Here is a 6,438-nt window from a genome sequence, read left to right on the forward strand (position 1 = left end):
CAGAGCAAAATGAGCAAAACCATGAAAATATTGTAGAGAGTAACAGGAGCATTTAAAGAGTTTCTTTGCATGAATTAACAATTTTGACTATAATTAATTATTAAGTAACCCAAAAGGACATATAAATAAAATGTTTTCTGTATCAAATGAAATATTTACATATATATGGATATGGATATGGATATATATGTAGATAGATTTTATATATGTATATGTATGTATATGTATGTATGTGTTTATATCTCTTTGCATCCATTGGCAGTGTAGTGTCTAGTGGGAGGGAAGAAAAAAAAAAAAAAAGAAATAAATTCTGCTTGAGACCTTTATTATATATTTAAATGAAATTACAAGTTATTCTTAGGAGATTTGCAGTTTCATGTACAATTATCTTTTTTTCCTAATGCTATATTATGGAATTATTTCATAAATTAAAAACATAAGGTAATTCCGATACATTTTTCATAAATTCATGCTTACTATGCCTCTACTTAAAATTCAGGGAAAATATCAAAAAAAATTATCTTGTGTCTTGTTTGCCATTAAGATTTTCATTTATTGATCAAACTCAAACAGAACAAAAAGAGAAATGACCTCCTATTATAGACCAAAAATTATTTTCTTTCAAGAAATTAACATTTTAAAAGGAATAACTAAGAAACTCTAAGTAGTAGTAGTTCAAGTTCATTTAGCCATATTTATGATCAACCAAGTTCACCTCTTTACTTTTTTCAAATGCACACATATGCAACACAATTTTATCTCTCCCTTTCTCATCCTATGTCTTCTAGTAATGATCAAGAGCAGCAAATGCTTCTTATATCCCCTATATTCAAAATATTTAGGAAAACGAGTGAAATTCATTTCACTGAAAGCCACATTCCAAGGGCCCAAGAAGTGAAAAGACCTTGACTTTGCTTTCAGAGAGACTGGTCCAGTCCCCAAAAGATCTTATGCTGATGTCTGATCTATGGATGACCCAGAATGAAATATGATGATGGATGATAGAGTTCCACCAAGCAAACTCTCCTCTTTGTGCATTCTCCAGCTTGGGTCCCAAGTCAAAGTATCTCTATCTAATATGATGTGGTCAGATGTGGGTATCCCAATCCTGTTCTATTTTAAACCCTATTCTCTTAATCAATTAACAATAATCTTATTTCTTTTCTATTCTAAGGACTTCCACTCAACTTCCTTTTTTTCCAATTCCTGTATTATACAAGTTCAGGTAAAAATCAGAATAATGTGGAGGAAAGATCTACCCTTAATAATGAGAGACTGTGGGTTTCATGATACTTGTTAGAGGTGATAGATGACAGTTGTCATGAATTATTGTTTACTTAGTTTGGGAATCAGCTATAGAAATAAATTTCTATTGGTAACATATTAGAGTGTGATAGTCATATGCTTTGACTATATATTAATTATTGTATTATAAAGAGGGAGACATTGTTTCTTCAAGATAGCTAAAGCATGAAAGGAAACAATCATTTATTAAGCAACTATTATGTGCCAAGGACTGTGTTCAGGACTTTACAAATACAATCTTATTTGATTCTCACAAGAACTCTAGGAAATAGAAGTTTTTATTATTCCTATTTTACATTTAGAAAACTCAGGTAGACAAAGGTTAAGTGACTTGTTTAGAGTTGTAATAGAACTATGTCCCCTGATCTTTGTGGAGGGTAGGCCACCTGGCTTGGGGAAATTCTTAAAAATGATCTCCACCCACTTAAATCTCCCTTGGAAAAGGTAACTGGTTTCCCATAGGAATCACCACCTTCAATTAATCTATGAATCACTTTGGTCTGGGAAACAATCATCACCCCTTATTGATTTGAAAATTAGCCATTAATTACTCCCTAGACCCAAACCATAGAAGGCTAATAAAAAATTGATTTTCTACCCCAAACCTTTGCAAATTCCTATTTGTAACTAGCCCTCTGGGAAGTTTTTTCTCAGTGTAATAAACCCATTTTTTTGCCCAAAACCTCATCTGCAGATCAGGACTGTGAATTCTTTCACAAAAACTTGCAACACTGGCCTGGGGACTCCATTGTTGTTAGGATATCTCTCATCCCTCATTTCTCATACCTCAACATTTGGTGGCCCATATAGGGATACCCAAAATTTTGGCCAAGGTAAGCCTTTTCTTGCTGCCCTTATCTATTCTATAGGTGGGACACCCAAATACCCGGGGAAGGTTTGGGCAGTCAAGTGCTCTATGCTCAGCAGACTTCCTTGACTAGAGACACCTAGAATGGAAATTCCTGTGTCTTTTAGCAGAAGTACCCTTAACCAAGGGAACTTCTGTCACTTCTCTCCCTCTCAGGGACACCTGAGAGAATGGGACACTATAGGACTTGTGGCCAAAAAATGGGACAATCCACCTCTGTCTCTATTCCTAAGGATTTTCCCTTAGACTGTCTCTTAAAAAACAAAGACAAATTTGGCCTAAAAGAAAAAAAAATTAATTAAAATAGCACTGCAGGATGCTGCTAAAATTTACTGGAGGGAAATGAAAATTAGATAACCCACTCCTCTAGGGACACAGGATCCCTCCTCTGCATCCGCATGCAGTACTTATCTGGAGGCCTGTGAATCCCTTTCAGAACCACCTCCTTATCAAAGACAGGACTTTATGTCCAACAATATTTCTTCAATTATGTCCCCCTCACTTCTAGTATCAGATCCTGAGACTGTCTCACCCCCACTTCTCAGTTTTCCTTTTTCTCCTCCTCAGGCTCCTGATTCAGGCACTCCTTCTAACCTCTGACACCTGAGAGAAGCAGCAAACTCAGGGAAGGACACTCAAAGCAAAGGTGCCTTTTTCAATGTCAAATCTCTCCAGCACTAAGGAAAAACCTGGCTGTTACTCTGAGGATCCCATCAAGTTTATTGAGGGGCTTAAGGCCAATGCCCTCCAATTTGATCTTGCCCGGGGAGATGTTAATATTTAACAATCTGCCCCAGATATATGGAGGAAGCTGCAGAAGTCAGCCTTTGGGCCCTCAAACTTCTCCATTTCAGCTTTTGGAGTCTTTGATAATAGGGACCAAACTGCAACAGAGGAAAAAGACCAGAGTTAAAGCAAGAAATGAAGAACAGACCCAAATTTTAGCTGCTGCCATATCTGGGGACCAAAGGAGGTCGTGCTTCAGATATAATGGACAAAGCCCTTGGCCCGAAACTGTCCTCAGAGGAAACTCCCCAGGAGTTTCCAGGAAGGAACACTGCAACCAGGAGGGCCACTGGAGAAGAGACTGCCCAGAGGGAACAAGGTGCCCCCCAATGCTCTCCTCTTGAGAAGGAGTTTGTCAAATTCCCCCTCACTCCACCGCAACAGCTGAACCCCAGGTGGCCAGTAAGAACATTGAAATTCTTTTTGCTATGGGGCCTGTCTTTCTGTCTTGCTTCAATACTCTGGTCTCACCTGCCCTTCCCCCCATTGAAGGGAAACTTGAGAATTGTTTTGAGACTTTCCCTCTGCCTTGCCAGATTTTTTCTCTCCTGTCCTGCTCCCTTATTGGGGTGTGACTTAATGATGAAATTGGGGACCCAATTTTCTGTTCTCAGATCTCTAAGTGACCTTTTTGTGCTTCTTTCAAAACCTTCTCATATTTCCTCTGAAATCTAGGAGAAAATAGATTCCTCTGTTGGGGACCAAGGAATCCTTTGGTGAGACACCTACTCTATCCCAGCCTTAGTCAGGCTGTAGGATTCCAAAAAAAAACGGTGAATTGTTAAGGGACAGGTCAATTCCCCAAGAGCCTCCCCAGCTGTGGATCATAGCATCTGAAGGAGTTGCTAGGCAAACTTTTCTGACACAGGTGTTGGGGATTGGAATGAGATAAATTGGAGACAGAGGGAAGAGGAGGGAGGCCTCTCAGTCAAAGATGTCAGAGAACAGCAACTGTCTCAGTCTCCTTGTGTGATCTTTTCACAAGAGGAGATCCATTCTGGGTTGGATTTTCAGCAGCCACTGGCAGGTACTCCCATGTATTCCAACAGAAAGTCATTTCTTAGTGAGGGACATCCTAAGAAGTTTCAAATAAATGTGTGGTTTTCTTTTCAGTTAACCTCTGAAATTATTTACTTCCAGTTGGGAGATTGAATTAATGGATGAGATTCTACCTTGTTTCTCCTGGAACCATAATTAAAATTTCTCCAAATATTTAGAAATGAAATGACTATAACTTTCCTGAGGTCAGAGAGTGATGGAAACAAAACCAGCACCTTGGAGTGGAATCATACAGGTAAGGTATTTCCTTTTTATCGGACTTCCCTGCTTTGGTTTGGGTGGAATAGAGAGATAAGGTGAGTGTTTTAAGATTTGGGATGGAAATTGTTAAATTGTGCAATTGTTGCTGTTATGGATGTATGGGAATTTTATATGTGTCATGATTATTTGATGCTTTCGCTTAGAAATACATGGCCAATGTGATAATTTATTTAGTTTGAATGTGTTTATTCATATAAAATATGTGAATATATATTCCTATAAATATATATATATATTCATCTAAAAGTTCTTTTGAAGCAAAGCAATCTTAAGAGTTAGTGATATAGAAAAGAATGTCAACAAAACATCTAAAAAGGAAAAAAAAAACCTAACAACCACCAGTTATATTCTAATTCTTGTTTTCAAAATACAAATTTCTTTGCAACCCTTAAGCCACTTCTACAAGCATATTTTAGATTTTTAATCAAAATAAAGTACCGTATTTACTGTGTATTTCCTGGTACAATAAAAGGTATAGAAAAAGGAAAGTTGGACCTTATCCATAAACCTCATCCTTCTCCCACTCTATTTTCAGCTGTTCTTAACTTTCTAACTTGAACAGATATTGGGTAGTTAAAACTTTGCTAGTTCAGGTCCTGGGTCAAGCAGCATGTAAGGTGACATATTCCCTAAGGTAGTCCCTTCCTGTTCCAAACCTTTAAGCCTATGATAAATTTGGCCAAGCTTCAGCTGTTTTCTCACTCATAATGAAAAATAACTAATTGAAAAATTATTTGTAAAACTCTGTTTTTATCATCCAATCCATAGTGCTTTTGTATAAGGAAAGCCCTTTTGTAAATTGAAGCATTATGTAATTTGATAGATTATGAATAAAAATAATAATTGTTATTAAAATATAAGATAACCTTTTCTGATAGTTTATTCAACAAGTTTTTAATAAGCACTTTACTATATCTTATGTGCAAGATCACCAGAGTTTTTTTTGTTTTGTTTTGTTTTCCTAGTGGCATTAGAGGTGGTGTGGCAGGAGGGAAGGAGAGGGAGTAAAGAGAGAAGGCAATAAAGTAAAAGAAACAAAATCTTCTATTTCTAAATTGGATTAAAGTAAGCCTATACTGCTATGTCAGCTACTTTTGTGATAGACCCAAGACTGTTAAAACAAGGTTGTTATAGATGACAAATATATAGAACAATGAATACTTTTTCAGTGACTTAAAAAAGGTAGTTTAAAAAGATACAATCACATGTGAAAGGTATGGGGAAAAAATCACTAAAATATGCATTTTTTTCAGTTAGAATATTTTTTTATTAAGTCACAAGCATTAATTCACTTGATTAGTGATGGGGATGGTACCATATAGTTTTGACTTTTTGGATGATGTTTGTTCCTTTGTATTCAAAGAAAAGCAAGGACATCCTGATGTTGAGAACAAGGTATAGTGTATTTGACAATTGGCCAATATGAGTTCTGAAGGCTCTATCACAAGATCATGTACAAATAGTCCATTTCAATATTTAAAATGGAGTCTGAATATTCAGGTGTGTATGTATATTTTCCTTACTGTGTGGTTCTGTGCCATGTCTTCCATGTCTCAAAATTGATACTAAGTAATTTCATGATCCTGTCTGAGGCAACAAATATGAATATCATTTTTCTCTTTTATAAAATTATTAAAAGAAGGTTGTCTGAGATAGCTCATAATAAAAGCATGATGAGAAGGTATAAAGTGTTGTTTACAATGAGAATACCTAGGTTCAAATCCTTCTGTTATTTGTGACCATTTCTCTAGAAGTCAAGTTTCTTCATCAACAAACCTAACTCTCTAGATTTTTCCACTTTCTCCATAACTGTTTGGCTCACATTGGTCAATCTCTTCACTTCTTCTTCTAGGGCCTCTTTTATGTTTTGCATTCCTTATGAGAATGTAGTTATCTGAGGTCAGAAATTGCCTCAATGAGGTTTATACAAAAACCTCAGACAGGGCTTTGGCCATATGATGCTCAAAAGTTACAAACATCTTCCCAATTTGGAAATAAGAGACTAACACCAAATCAATGAGAAAATATTTGCAAAGTACTTAGAATAGTGCTTGCCATATACTTAATGTTACATAAAATCCAATTGTTATTACTGTTCTTATTCTTTTGTGGTTATTAGATAAGTACTCAGATGGGGAAACTGAAGTCTTGTCTGTTTT

Source organism: Sminthopsis crassicaudata, chromosome 2 (genome assembly GCF_048593235.1).
Source record: "Sminthopsis crassicaudata isolate SCR6 chromosome 2, ASM4859323v1, whole genome shotgun sequence".
NCBI lineage: Eukaryota > Metazoa > Chordata > Mammalia > Dasyuromorphia > Dasyuridae > Sminthopsis > Sminthopsis crassicaudata.